This window comes from Ips typographus, linkage group LG1, assembly GCF_016097725.1.
Source record: "Ips typographus isolate SLU linkage group LG1, UJ_Ityp_2.0, whole genome shotgun sequence".
NCBI lineage: Eukaryota > Metazoa > Arthropoda > Insecta > Coleoptera > Curculionidae > Ips > Ips typographus.
The window spans coordinates 13,727,686-13,744,069 of NC_138422.1; the positions used below are offsets into that span (position 1 = coordinate 13,727,686).

The 16,384-nt window shown below is 31.0% G+C and overlaps 1 protein-coding gene across 4 annotated transcripts in view; it reads left to right on the top strand.

Annotated features, from left to right (window-relative positions):
• for (cGMP-dependent protein kinase for) overlaps positions 1-16,384 on the top strand; it is a 113,902-nt gene that overhangs the window by 38,483 nt on the left and 59,035 nt on the right. The window contains exon 1 of one of the 4 annotated variants that reach the window (XM_081995810.1): positions 4,895-5,074. The exons of the other annotated variants lie outside the window; for them this stretch is intronic. The gene's annotated coding sequence lies outside the window, so the exon portion shown is untranslated. Of the gene's footprint in view, positions 1-4,894; positions 5,075-16,384 lie in introns of those variants that run through there. 4 annotated transcript variants of the gene reach the window in all.

The following is a 16,384-nucleotide window of genomic DNA, read 5'->3' on the forward strand; positions in this document are numbered from 1 at the left end:
GTTGACTGAACTAGACTCAATTATGATTTGACTGTGACAAGTCTTTGTGCAAAATTTCCCAGTCAAAGTACAACTTGTGTAATTGGCAACTATTACAATAGGCAATCAAAACAAACTCAGCAGTGTATACAGGGTGATTCTTTAAAATTTACTCGATGGCCAACTTAATTAATTTTGATCTGATTGATAAATTACCAGCTTTTTGTCTGAGTTGGCAGAGCTTGATGTTAAAAATGGCATATGTAAATCACTTTTTTTATTTTAATTTAACACTCTATACAGGGTGATTCACCATCTTATGGCCACAAAACCGGAGCGCGTAGAGAACCTAAAAAATATTGAGTTGCTATGTATTTTTTTTTTCAGTACCATAGAACGGATTACCAGGAATTGGCAGTTTCAAAAAAATATTGATATTTTCAATAACTCTTACAGTGAGCAAAAATGTTTGTTAAGTTTTTAGTAATCACCCTTTTTACCATGTTTCAGATATATTTTAAATGGAACGTCCTGTGTATTGTTATATTTTTAAGTACGTTTCATAGACAATATAATTCTATACAATAATTAAACTAATTAACTATAATTCTGTATAGGTATTAAACTTTTCGAGATATTATCGTTTGAAAACAACAACAATTTACCAATTATTTCTCAAATCTGCCATAATAATGTACCCAGTGTTGAAAGAAATTTAATAACATTTACCACCCATAGACTGTAGGCATATTTTTTTTAGGTGTATTGACAGAACAATAAGATACAGAACACATTTTAAAAATGTACATTGTTCAACTGAACGTTGATTTACTTGCAGAATTTTTGGATGAGTTTATCTAATAATCATGAAAAACATATTTCCGGTTTCATGTACTAGTGTGGTTGTTTTTTTTTTCTGAAACAGGAAAAAACAAGTTAATAATTATTGAGCTAGTTAAACAAATAACAATCAATTAAAATGCTTGCCATTTTTTACTTAAAATATTTGAATTTATAATTAAATACATTAATAATAATTGATTGCTATCGACCGTGTTTACAATAATCCTTAATTAACCGAACAACAAACAAAACTCATTAAGAAATTACAGCATTATATTCTGAAGATGGTTTTTTTAAAATTTGAGATGCATCGATGACAGGACAGCACCAGAAACTTGACAAGTTGATTGATTTATTGATTGGATTTTCGGGATTCGTTACTGCGATCAGATTAAAAAGCTCTCCCCACTGTTTAGGTCTTTAAGATCTGATTAATTTTGCAAATAACCGAACAAACTTTCAGATTTTTGTCAATATAAACGGTTCAAAGTGAAACAGTTTTTAATTAATAATTTGTATAACAAACTAGAAATTATTTAAACAATTATTTAGGAAAAACATGTGACAAATCGCACTTGAATCACGATGAAATCGCGTGTTACCAGACTACTTCTTCACATCTTTTGGTTTCAATTTATAATACATTGTACATCAATTTTAACATATTAAACGCTAATTTGGTTGGCGAAAAATGTGTTAACTAAGTGCGTATTTCCGATATTGTGTCATGATGCAAAAAATAATTCAATTTAAAAGAAACGAAACCAGTTATTTTGGCACAAGATTAAATATTGTAATTTTGAACTAGAAGGTACCAATGATTGTTTAATGTAATACCGACGGGAGCATCGAGGTATTACGAGGCATTTTGAGATATTTATAAGGCATTTGAGAGTATTTTGAGGCATTGTCTGTGTATTTCAAATTGTTTTGTGATATTTTAAGGAATTCATTGCAGCAGACAATGTAGTATATCAATATAACAAAATTGACTGAAAATTGAACAGAACATGTAATTATTATGGTAAAATCTTTGTTACATGATATTGAGTGGAAACAATATTCATTACAAATTATTATAATAATTTACCAATTTTTCAACATTTAAACTACATTTTTAAGGTCACGTGACTGTTTTTGACACGTACGTCAGTTGGCTTGGAGAGTGTTGCAAGCGTTTAAAATGGCATAATCAAAGTCACGTGATGTGTCTCTTGCAATTTCAGCTTTTACAACTGTCTAAAATAGTCTAAATGTAATTTACCAAATTTTTAAATTTAAGACACATTTTAAAGTCACGTGACTAATTTTGACAGATGTTAACTGGCCTTTACAGTGTTGCAAGAACATGCAGAATTGCATTTTCAAAGTCACGTAACGTGTATTTTTGCAATTTAAGTTCTAACAACTGTCTTTATTAAATTTAACACATAGTAATCAAAATTAATTTACAATTTTAAGTCACGTGACTTGGTTACACGTCACGTCAGTTGGCTTGGAGAGTGTTGCAAGCTCTAAAATGGCATAATCAAAGTCACGTGATGTGTCTCTTGCAATTTCAAGTTTTACAACTGTCTAAAATAGTCTAAATGTAATTTACCAAATTTTTAAATTTAAGACACATTTTAAAGTCACGTGACTAATTTTGACAGATGTTAACTGGCCTTTACAGTGTTGCAAGAACATGCAGAATTGCTTTTGCAACGTCACGTAACGTATACGTATCTTGCAATTTAAGTTTTAACAACTGTCTACATTTAATTTACCATTTTTCAAAGTTTAAACTGCGTTTTGAAGTTCACGTGACTGTTTTTGACAATGTCAACTGGCCTTTACAATGTTGCAAGTTCAAAAATTGAATTATCAAGTCACGTGACGTAATTTTTACAATTTTACTACTGTCTAAATTTAAATTACCAATGTTTCAACTGTTTCTTTTAAATGATAAGTGCCTTAATTTGACACGTGCTAACTTGGTTACTATGACAGTTAGAAGATTCGTGCAAACGTCAAAATAGTCAGAATAAGAATAATTTCAGGCAACTGTACAAAAAATATTTTTTGTTTGTCAGAATTTGGAAAAACAGTCACCTGACCTTAGAAAATCAATTTTAAGCTTTTGGGTCTTTAAAATTTGGAAAAACAGTCACGTAACCTAAAGAAGGCATTTATATTGAACCATTAATCCTTATCGACATTTTGACAATAGTCTACTTAATACAACATAAAAACTCACGTGACCATAAAAAAATTAATTTCAAAGGTGTATTTCATCAAGATTAGTCATTATCTTAATACCAGGGGACTTATAATTACATTTAAGAATGCTACAAATGTGTAAACATTTGAAGGTATCCTAAGGCAGTTTAAATAATTTAAAGGCATTTTGATGTATTTCAAGGCAGTTTGAGGCATTTTAGGCAGTTTTAAGGCATTATCACTATAAGGCATTTTGAGCAATAATAGAAGTATTGTAAGGTATTTTAAAGCTATTTCAAGGTATTTTGTATGCAAAAAGGCATTTTGGTGTACAAAAATTTATCGGCGGTCTACCCCTCGTGTAATACAGAAAATCTTAAAAGGATGAACAACACCCGGTATGCAGATAGATATGAGGCATTTACGAATATTCTACCGGTAGATACCTGTTTAACCTAGAGCGTTCGAAAATTCTTTTGGTAACTACTATTGCCGTTCTGAAATTGTACCCATATACCGAATATATGTACCCGGTTTATGATTTATGGATCGCGAAGTTCCGTCGGTAAATTAAGAAAAAAGTGACTTATGACAGGTTTTCCGTTAAAATTTAGAATCATAGCATCAAAAATTAGTTTATGTTTGACGGTTTGTCGGTTTGTTCTTCAGTTTAGCTACCTTATGAGATTGACCTGTTAAATTAAAATGGATATTGGAATATGTTCTTTTTGCGAGATGGAGGGAGAGTATGCCGATATTATAAAACATTTCAACAATGAATATCAAAGACATATGAGGAATAGGAATACCAATTGCGTTCTAAAATTCATTCAACCGTAATGAACCAGATCCTTAAAAGTTACACCGATTGTGGTAAACGGTGGAATTACCAGGTATAATTTTCGTAAATGCCTACTGTGATTTTCACTGAAAATAGTGAAAATGAACGACAGTAAAACCAAATTTCAGTCAGCTGTCATTAGCGTCATCTGACTGAATTTTGAATGCACGAGGATGCATATTTATGATAATTCAAGATAGATAACAAAGAGTATATGATTAGTTTATTATATCATCAGTAGAACATAATTGTATGAAGAAAACAGAAAAAACGACTACATAACATCGTGTATATGAATTGATGATATGTAATCGCATAGTTTTTGAATTTAGTTAAGAGAAAAATAGACGATTACACTTTAAACGTGTTTCCATGTTTTTTAAGTTCTAAATATACGAAAATGTCTTTGTTTTATTTTTGCTTCCACATTTGTTCAAATTGTGGAATAGACCCAATGTAGCTGCTGATAATCACAAACAATTTAACATAACTAGCAATTTAAAAAAATTATGTGGGACTTTTGCGCCACTCTGTATAGCCAATTCCAATGTTTGTCTTAGGTAATTGTAAAACGTTGCAGTTATATAATATTAACATGTTAAATTGACCACTCATCTTAGTTTCTTCATGTAAAATAAGCTGGTTAACCATTAATTAGACTTAATTTCGTGACCTTCGTGTAGGTGCAGCACAGAAACACTTAATTTGTTGCAGATTTCTGATTGATTGACCATATGCTACAACTAGATAATAGGCGCATTAAAATCATTAAAAAACACATTCACAATCATCATCTAGTCAGGTCACGAGTATCTGAACTATCTACCTGAAAAGTAATGGCTGACCGTTCTCCCGAAATTTACGAGTTGTGATAGTGTCCACAAATAATTAACATAAAATGGCTACCTACATAGTAATTTATGGTTTTTTGATTAGGCTGAAATTCATCAGCAGGACCGAGTGTTTGTTGGATACTCCTGCAATAACAAACGGTTTTATACCGACGAGACGCGATGCCGGCATTTCAGTCTGACTTTGCTCGCGATCCATTTCAGACGTCGTTAATCCCGGACTTTCAAGTTTTTCTTTGATTTTTAAAGTTTTCTACAAGTTCTAATGTGATTTTGGTTCAGTTAGTGAACTGGTGAACTGCCTACTACAACGAAAACACAGTGAAAGTTAAAAGAAGTAGACTAATTTAAAACGTTTGAGGTAGTGAAAAGTGGGCAGAATGTTTTCAAATAGGAAAAGTTGTTTTGAAAGTTTTTATCTAGCTGAGTAGTTTGTCATACAACCCGATGTTTTATAATATTTAAACCAATCCCAGATATTTTATGAAATATAATGAGCACAGAAAATGAATCACAAAAAGACAAAAAATGTAAATTCAAATAACACCCGTCTGAAAGGAACTAAGTGAAAATGTGAGAAAGAAAAAGAAAATTTAATAGAGAAATACCTATTTAAAAATAAGATGAGTGAAGAGTAACCGGTTTTTTATTCCATTAGAATTATTTTTTGATAATTAACCACGTACATAAGATAATGACTTAATTTGTTTTTTTATTATCTTTCAATATAAAACAAGTTACTTAACAGTAACACTTTTAGTATTGTCTGGTGTCGGACGATTATATTTACAGTCAAAGCCAAATTTAAAAACTTTAAATTTTTTAGAAGAAATCGGTTAATCTCTATCCTCATGTAAACATATTTGTTCAAAAGCATTTTTAAAAGACGAGAAGAGAAGTGATAAAAAAAATAGAAAATGTGTTGAATGAAAATTAATAAAAACAGAGTGTCTGAGATACTTAGAAAAATTTTGCCATTATTTTAACATGCAAGGCAAAAGAAAAATTTGTTAATGTAATTTTCTTAAAATTTAACAACAATTTTACATTGTTGAGAAAGAAAATTGATCAAAATTAAAATTATCTAATGCAAATATTTGAAAATTTTTGATTAAAATTTCTTAAAATTTGACTTTTTGTCCATTGGGTATGAGTTTCAAGATAGTTATAGCTATTTTCTGACATTTTGGCGTTTTCAAATAGAATTTTGCTGATTATTTCCTTCATTGTACCAGCAGCCAATCAAATTCCGAGAACCGTTCTAGTTCCACCAATGGAAACCGTTTTATACTGATTAAATCCCTGGCTGCTAAAATTTAACAGTGATTAAACACCACCTACCTTTTTCGAATACGTTTTTTGAAGAAAATTTGATATTAAACGAAACGGGATTTAGACACTTATAAAATTTAAGCTATTTTCTTCAATATTAACAATTAATAAATCACTACAAACGTAATTTCCATTAAAAAATTACATAAATTAAAATATTTATGACGTCTGATTGTCAATCTGAAATGTAAACAAAAATATACATGGCTGAACGAAAATCTGTCGTCTGCTGGGGTGAGTTCAATATTATCATTAATTTCATCACGTTTAGTTTAGTATTTGTGTTCTAACTCAGGTGTTTTCTTGTTAATAAACTAAAATGTGAGTTTTCAGGAAATAATCTTGACATATACCCCTCGGCGTTCACGTTTTATCACGTAAAATGTGCATTGGTAGGTTTTTTGCAAAATTTTTCTTTTAGGCAAATGGTTTCGACTAAATAATTCTTTGGAAAAAATCCTTCGACCTGCGGTCTCAGGATTTTATCGTCGAATTATTTAGTCTCAATCATTTTCCAAGCAAAATTTTGCAAAAAATCACCTATGCACAGTTTACCCGATAAAACTTGAACGTCTCGGGATATAACCTATGATTAAAATTTAGAAGAAACCATTAATCATTTTTTAAATCGTAATCAAATTAAACGTTAAAAAATTGAATTTTTGAGAATCTATAGTTTAATTTGTATTCCCTTTTATAAAAATATGAGCAATTAATTAAATATTGAAATTGTGTCATCAAAAAAATTAAAACTTAAAATGTTTAGTTAACTATTATACATTTCGACTAGCAACTTTGTTTTTATTTAAAACCGACTCTGCTTCTTTTACAAGTTTTGACATCCTGACACTTAAACAAATTTAGGACACCCTATACACATGTATTTTTAGCGTATAAAAAATCTCGCAGCAAAACTCATACGATACTAGCAATATGTAATTTTTTTATCAACATAACCTCTATAAACAGGACGGTTTATTCAATAATTATTATCAACCAAATTTCCTGGAACATTGGCTATATTTAATAACAAACATTGACGGCCTACACCGACTTGTTTCAGGTTTAGTTTGTGTTTTGACTGTGATATTTTGCGTGCGGCTGGTTACAGTCAAAACACAGTTTAGTACAGTAAAATAAGCAGTCACACTATGACGTACAAAAGTTTGAATAGTGCACTTAAAACGAGACATAAAACAAATTGCTACAATGCTAATCAATAATGTTAACTGATTATTTTAATGTTTTATTAACATTCTTAATCCTATGAATGTATGTTATGAATAATAATATTATAAAGGAAATATTGTTATGAAAAATCGTATTATACTTTAACAATTCAGCATTCTCTTATTCTGTTATTTTAATTTTTTGACTTGTTTTTCACTGGATTTGCAAGTTTTTTCTTTATTAATTAGCAAAATTGTCTGACTAGAAAAAAACATTGGTTTTGAAGAAAACAATGAAACTCATCGTTTGTAAGTAAAATAAAGAAAACTTTTTTTAAGTTTTTTCTGCTTAAAATCTTCAGAACTTGTTGAGCATCGCTTTTTTTTCTTATAATCCTTTTCAATTTATGTTTTTTGATGTTATTTGTTTTTAAATAACTTTGTCTCTTTTAATTTGGTTTTGGGTTTCTCTTATGTCTTTACTTCTCAAAAACTAGCGTGTTCTAAGTGTTCATTTAGTCTCAGGAAACTTTTTTCAGGAAACCTGCAATAATAAAATAATTTTGAAAAAAATTTCCTTTAATTTCAAGTCATTGTTAGAGAGTATTTAGTAGCTAAATATGTGAAAAACAAAATAGTCAATACATAGTTTAATACGAATGAATTGATCAACTAAACCTATTTTTTAATTACAGTAAATTGTTGTTTGTGTTTTGGGATGAACGTTTTAATTGATTTCTTGACTTTGTTTATGTGAATCATGTTTGTTATTAGCAAATAACCGTCATATTTGAATTGCAAAAAGATGTTTGTGGTGTTTTGATATGCAATAAATACACATCTGTTTTAATGGCGCTCTAATTTATGCAATAATCGTAAAACTTATCTTAATATGACGTAATTTAATGGTATGTGAAAAAAACTAAGGAAATTCCGTTTTTTGTTTGAGTTCCATTATGAACAGATTGTTTTGAAAACCACGCATATAAGAAATATTCTCATTGTGTAGCTAATTTCTCAAAAAGTACCAACCACACATGCTTGCAATCATTGTTAATTCTGCTAGTTATCATGAAAGCAATAAAATCAAACCAGCAAAGCAATTTGATGTTTCGTCAATAAAAGGTTAATTTGAATTTCGGTTTTACAATGCCACACTAATTATACCATCTGCTATTTCGGTTTCCTTTTCCACAGTTAGTATCAAACTATATTGACTTAGCGACTTAAAGGTAAAATGTCCTAATCGTTTAAGCAATAATCGAAAAATCACACTGTCAGGCGATTATTAATCAAAATATTTACATTATTTAATCCTAAGCTGCGCATCCTGTATTCAATTTACGAGCCACCAAATATTTTGTCAGATTACATCTTGAGCTTTTATTAACCGGTCACGGTTTATATCAGATTTCAAACCGATAAGTCAATGATTAAGTATCGAACTTGGCAAGGTTCGGCCTTACGGCAACAGCCCTAATTTTCTGTCCTCATTTTTTAAAACCTACGTAGATTATGATTGTCTGTGCAACACTTTAATTAGGCGTGAATTTTATTTATTGTTTTATTAATTTGATTAATTATAGAGGTGTGGTAAAACTAAAACTAAAACCATAAGAAAACCATGTAACTGACAGAGAAACATTGATAATTGCATGCACGAGACAAAGATAGAAAAGCTAAATATAGTTCAAATAGGCGAAAATTGTGCTGCGATGTTGTCAAACGTATCTCTGAATTCCTCGATTTTCGACTCGTCATTTATTTTGATAATGTATTTGCGATAAGTGTGGAGTTAAAAATTAATGTCAATCTTCGAGCAAAAAGAATCAGGAGGTAGCAAATACCCCGTTTGTGCATTAAGCGACCCAGACGGAAGTCGCCATCTTTGTCCCCACATTCGCCTACTGCGCAATTGAATGAAACTTCCGAAGTTGGTCGTAAAACAGTTTTGTTTATATTTGGTGGTATGTGATGTTAGCTAAAAACCGCAAAGATTTGTTGTTTTTGTTTGTTTTGCTTTTCGATCCGTTAAAGGTTAATTTTTACAAACTTAAATTCGAGCTTAAATTAGTTGAATTATTATTGGCGAGTGGATTTGTGAATAGTGGGCAACAGCAGGTTGATTATCGTCACTGATTTTCTGACAGTTTACGGCCGCCATACTGAACGATTTTTGTCCCCCTCTTTGATTGCTATTGCTCCTTCCTGCTATATTTTTTTATTCATTGGTGTCAATAATCCAATAACAAAATTACAATGAATAAAAAAAATGTAAACATAGCAGGAAGGAGCAATAGCAATCAAAGAGGGGGACAGAAACAAGGGGGACGCGGGGGGAGTAATATGGCGGCCGTCAACTTCCGGTTGGCACTATAAAACACTATTATTATTGTCCACTGTACAACTTAATTTAAATTTGCAAAACTCAACTGTTAAAGAACCACAAACAAACAAAACAAACTAACACTATACTACAACAAATACAAACAACAAATTTTTGCGGGTTTGAAACTCCAAACTTTCAATGACTTTGCGTCAATTCAACTGCGCAGTAGGCGAATGCGCAATCAACTTCCGTCCCCCTCGCTTAATGCACAAACGGGTTATAATTTGTATTATTGTTACCTCCTGATACTTGTTCTTTTTACTCATTGCAAAATTATGTAACTAATCCATGATTTCAGATAAGTTTCTGGCAACATTGCCCCGAAGTTTTCGCCTACAAGATATTTTATTAGGTTTTCTGTCTTTGTATCTCTCATGCAATTATCTATATTTCCCTGTCAGTTACACAGTTTTTCTATGGCCAGTTTTAGTTTTATCACACCTGTATTTATCTTATCATGCCCTACATCATTGAATAGGCCAAGTTTTTCTCCACGTTTCCTTTGATTGACCCCTTTGTTGATTTTTTTTATAAAAAGTTCAAAATTCTTGTTCACTTGAGAAACAAGAAGTTTAGTTATTTTTGAGAAGCTAATTTGGAATGTTCAGTGATTCAAATTTTCATTCACAAACTCACTAATCTTTTAAGACTATTATTGTGCATAGAAACTTGCATTCATTCCGAAAAAACATTGTTAGATCAATATTTGATCAAAAATCTAGCAAACACTTTTGTTAGGACAAGCTTCTTCATATATTCATTAATATTCACTTTATTTTGCAATTTGCACGTAAGCGTTAAAATCAAAATTTCTCCATATCTCCGTTACCAAAAATAGATTTTTGAATCAACACGGTTTTCTCATAAAAGCACGCACGAGGTAATAAATTAATTATTCCGTTCTTTAAGTAGCAGCACACAACAGGATATCCTAATTTATGGTACGTTGCCATTAAACAACTAAGGCAGACTTTTAGTTTACAACGCAGTTAACTATCGACCGATAAACTTGGCTTAAAAGAGCCCACATTGTATGTGAAACATACATTCATCGTCATGTTCTCCAGTTCTCCATACATAAAATGACGAGTTGAACGCACGTATGACGTAGTATTGGTTTAAACGATTTGCTTCTTCAATTGATGTTAATTGAGCGTCAATTCGAGTTGCCGTAATCGGACATGGAAAAAACACATGGATAGAGGAATTTTGAGTTTTAATTTTTTCTGTTTTTGCATCAGTTGTTACTAATTGGTATGGTCATGAAAAAATGGTCCGTCTTAATTTGAACTAGTGATGGCCGTAAATTTACTGTGACTGGTTATTTACCGGTAAGATCAGGTGACAGGAAAATTTACCAATTTTCCCAGTAAAGTCCAGTTTGACCAGTAAATTTATGGGTCTAATTAAAATTTGCTTGAAAGATATCATTTTCCTGTCATGTTTGTCATTAATTTCATTAAAGTCATTTTCGGTCAATATTGTCAGAATAAAATCCTGAAAAAATATAAAGACTGAATAACAGTTTTTATTTTGATTTGTTATTTATTATTTTAGAAATTTTGGTTTATCCATAATAAAATAAATAAAGTAAAACTTTTCTGACAAAGTGATTCCTGTACCAAATTAGTTCCAATCTTATAACTTTTCTATGAACAAGTAGCTTTTCTAAAAAAATAGACTTTTCAGCTTTTTGTCACTTTTCTTTATTATGTCATGTTTAAATTATGACAAATAATATGTTTCTGAGATGAGAAAAATGGCGCCAATCTGAAGATATTCCTATTTAAACAATTTGTAATTTACCAGTAATTTACTGACAATTGTCAAATTTCAGAAACACGTTTTGTGAAAACGTAACTCTTCTTAAGAGAAGAGGAAGAGGAAGAGAGAATTAAGAATTACAGTGAAACTGTAATTCTTCCAAATTTTAGTCAAATTTTGAAAGTTTTGACATTAGTCACAGATATCAAGTGGTTTTTGGACGATAATTTAGCCATGCAGTCACGTGACCACTGTTAAAATAACTGTCCTTTTATGCCCATTTTTTGAGTCCTCATTAAATTTCCTATCCAATAACCTGAAAAAAACACTAAATCGAATTTGAACTGCCAGAAACACAGTTTGATAAAACAGTCAGGGACAAAATCGACTGTAAAACCCACTTGGAGTGAAAATGCCTGTTTTTAACTTATTTTTGGAATCCTCATTAAATTTCCTGTCCAATAACATGAAAAAATACTACAAAATTATAGTTAGTGAAAAAAGCGGTGTCAAAGTTTGAACTGTCAGAAACACAGTTTGATAGGACAGTCAGGGACAAAATAGCCTGTAAAATCCACTTGGAATGAGAAAATTACTGTTTTGAACATATTTTTGAAATCCTCATTAAACTTTCTATCTAATAACCTGCAAAAACACTACAAATTTGGTACAGTCAGGGAGAAATGCGGTGTCAAAATTTGAACTGCCAGAAACACAGTATTTGTAATTTACTAGTCATTTACTGGTAATTTACCAGTCAAATTTTCCTGATAAAGTAAAATATTTACCGGTACTGATCTTTATCCATCACTAATTTGAACAATTTTTCACCTTTCTGTCCATTATTTTTCAAGCAACCTTAAATAACAGAAATAATTGCGCATGCTCAGATAAAGTCATTTAATTTGTGCAATCTGAATCCTTAAACTTCAGATGAATATAAACAGGATGTCGAGTTTAAAATATCTTCTTTCTTGAACCGGTACATGCCGGTACTAAATAAGTATCAACGTTGCGAAATGGTAAAATACGTCATTTAAAATCCGTATTTTTTCAATTATAAAAAAATAGCAAAAACAGAGTAATAATTTAACAACGGTGTTTTTCCACATTGCTTGATGTGTGAGCAACTTGAAATGCTCTGCGATAATCAGATGGAAACACCTTTGGATATTCTCTATCCGTCGTAATTTTAGGATGAAAAACAAATAATGGGCCATTATTTAAAAGGCGAAATAATAAACTTGAACATTTACTACTTGATTTTACCGAAATAGCCACTAAAGTGTTCACGTGCACCAACAATTCCTGTTTTTTTTTTTGTTAATTAAAAACATCCATACACCTATCTTGTGGTTTCATATTGGTATTTTTCCGTCTATTTATAAAGGCATTTTAATAGGTTTTTCAACAACTGTTCTCTAGAAATACCATTCGCGATACAGGTAGTATTTATATCATAAATATGTGTCACCAGATTTTGAACACCTGGTGTTTGGTTTTTTGTTTCGTTCCGTGAAGGCGGTTTTTAGCTCATTATTTTGAAACTTTAGAATTATGGACAAAAAGGTTTCCAGTTTCTTATAAACTAGATTACATAGTTTAATAGGAAACCAAATTGAAAAAATAAATTACAACCAAAAAACCAAAACTTTAGTGGTGAATAACAATAATTAAAATGTGGGTAATGATTAAATGAAGCTTATATCGCTAATGGCAAAAAATAAACACGTACAAGGTCGTGTAGTGATAAAACTTTACCAAATGTGAGGTTTTGTAGTAATTGTCAAGGATTCTACTTTTCATAATTTGTTAAAGTTTTTAAAAACAATGCTAGAGATTTTTTAAACGGTGAGAGGAAAGTTTGAAATTCCAGTTAAAATTTTAACACAGTAATAGTGCATTAGTAAATACAACTTTCTTATGAAACTGATACTTTATTAATGTTTTGGTAAAAGACAAATGTCAGAAAACTAAATTTTCTGACAGCTTGTGAATAATTTTAAAAAAATTATTATTTTCTGAGTTATCCGAAAAGAAAAAGTTTAATTTAATATACTTTTATGACCGGAGGGACTTACGCTATTCAAGGAAGTTAAGTTTACCAATTAAATTATGTCTACTAAGTTTTATAATTTTGATATCAAAAGTTTTTTCTACATATAAAAATAAAGTTGCCACAAGCTGTCTAAATATACTAATCAACTGATTATTGAGTTATACAGGGTGTCCATTTTTCTTGCTCGTCTTACTAAATTTTTTTTTAATGTGTCACTGTAATCTAAAGACAATTTTTTTGTTCAACAGAGTTATTAGAAACGCAGCCAAACTACACTTAATTTTCATCCATTTCATACAGTTTTCTCCGATCGTTTCAAGTCAAAGATAAATATTTTTCTGAAATTTCGTACGTTCTGTGGTTAAACCGATGGGTAAACCACTAGGCATTATAGTGTACAAACTGTAGGAATTAGTGGGCATTACTTAAGAATTGGCAACATTACTAGGAATAAGTAGGCATTACTTGGCATTACATTAGTATTATGGAATATTAATAAAATCCGTTGTAAAACAAGGAAGAACTATGAATTTTGTACCTGAGGTAATGAAGAACTATGAATGTGACCACTAATCAACCAACTTTTATACGTCAATAAAAAGCTCATTTCAATGGCTATCTATTGACAGATAAAAACAAACTTATACAAAGGGTAGCAAATAAGCTAGTTATTGACGATTGAACGAAAAAATGCACCAAAAAAGTCATGAAAAAATGAGTCAACTTTGACGCCCTCTAGTAGCCAAACCGTCCAACTTATTAACCCTATAATGGAATATTTTTAGAAAGCTCATTTCATTGGCTGTCCATTGACGTATAAAACTCTACCAAAAATAGTGTAAGTAAGCGAGTTTTTGAGGATTAAACAAAAGGATACCCCAAAAAAAATGGTCAAGGTTGACGCCCTCTAGCGGGCAAACGGTACCACTAACCAATCGAATTTTATACGTCAATGGGAAGTTCATTTCATTGGCTGCCCATCAACATATAAAAGTATATACAAAGTGCCATAAATACACGTGTTATTTACGGTTTAGTGACAGGGTGCACCACAAACATTTTTTAACTGGTTAAAGGCTAATTTGACTTTAAAAAATTAGGAAAACACGGTCACGTGACTTACTAGGCTTACCATGACGCAATGCTTGTACATTTTTTTAAATACTGTTTTTGCAAATGACAATTTTCGTAAGGGTCAAATTTGCCTGAAACACCGCCACTATCCTAGTGGGTTTTGCGTTATGTTGGCCAGTTAGTACAAGCGAAAATCGACCTTAATAATTGTATTTCTACAGTTTTGCTACTACCCTAGATTGGGCAATCATTGTGCTAGGTTTGTGCCAAATATCAGGGTCGTATCGGCCCGATTTAATTTTAAAAATTCTTTAAAGAAATTAGAGCGGTAACAGTAAAAGAAAACATTTAGTTAGCTTTGGAGCCCTCTGGCGGCTAAACGAAGAAACCTATCAACACTGGCGGCCATATTTTTTAAAAGCCCATTTTATTTTCTATCCATTGACATATAAAAATCTATACAAAGTGTTGTGTGTAACAATAAAGACAATTTTGACTGAATTTAACAACTACTTTTTTAACCTTCATTAATTAGGTTATTTTGACAGTTTCAAGGTGGTTCAATGTATCAATTTAAAAAAAGTTTTTTTTAAATAAATGGCGTAATACAAACTTCCTTTAATTTTGAACAGAGAATCGGACAGAATTATAAGAATAAAGAGTGTTTTGTTTGAAAAACTAGACTTGTTGTCCTTTTTTAGAACTGATATTTTGACCACACTGCATTACATACTTTGACGTTTTTCTGCACACACTTCTAGAACAAACCTTGTCTAACATGACGAAACACAAAAACCAAGAGAAAACCTTTCCTGATATCCATACTAAATTAAAAATGTTTTGGAGACCAAAAATATCAAATTTTACATAAAATGGTAAACATCTCGGAAAACGGTATGTGACATTAATACACGAAATATGTCTAGAATTTGACGTAGAATACAAAAATGAAAAAATAAACAGGGTCCCATTTAAAATAAGCTGCAGTTGATATGTACTTCCGGTTAAATCGTTGCACGCATATTTTCTTATTTTTACTTTTTTTTATTAAAAAAGGTTTGTTAGACTCTCCAGTTGTGGTAATTCAGGAAGTTAGTGGGTATTGTTAGGCTAGGTTAGGTTAGTTATCGGGAATTATTAGGAATTACTGGCATTACAAGAAATTAGTGGGCATTACTGGCATATTAGGAGTTAGCCGTTTACCCCTCGGGTTAAACACATTTAAGACTTGAAGACAATTTTTGTATGCAATTTCTTGTTCAGTTTAAAACTTTTTTATTTTGCGTTTTTTATCTCTCGTCGTTTTTTTGGGTTTTTTGCAAATGAGGTGGAATGGAAAAAGTAAAATAACACTTTAACAAACAATTTATTAAACACTACAGAACACTATCCACTCATTTTTGCATTCCCTGATTTGGCTTGTCCACATTTTAAAATAGAAATTTTCAATGGAATTATCTGTTTATTCCTTTCTATATCCTTTTTGTGTTTACCATAAATCAAATGTAATTCGCAGTACGACTGATTTACATTCGATTGAAGCGTCTAATAAATCACGATACTTAAACTTGAAACACCGTTTATTAATTACGTGCCAGTTAGTTAATCCAAGTTAATATAAATGAGCGCACATTTTAAACGAATGACACCTGAAATGAAATAAAGCCATTTTAAAGGCCTCTTTCATTACCACCAGCCACACCCACGGACCGGCCTCAGACGAAAAACGAGTTAAAATGCCTACCACCTTGGCGAATTTAAAGAAATTGCTGGCCAATTATTACACGCAAAATTCCGAGTTGTACATAACAGGGGCAATTACGGTTTACAATATGGCGTCGTAAAGATGTCAACGGTAGCGCGCCCCGTAGACACTCTCGTTTA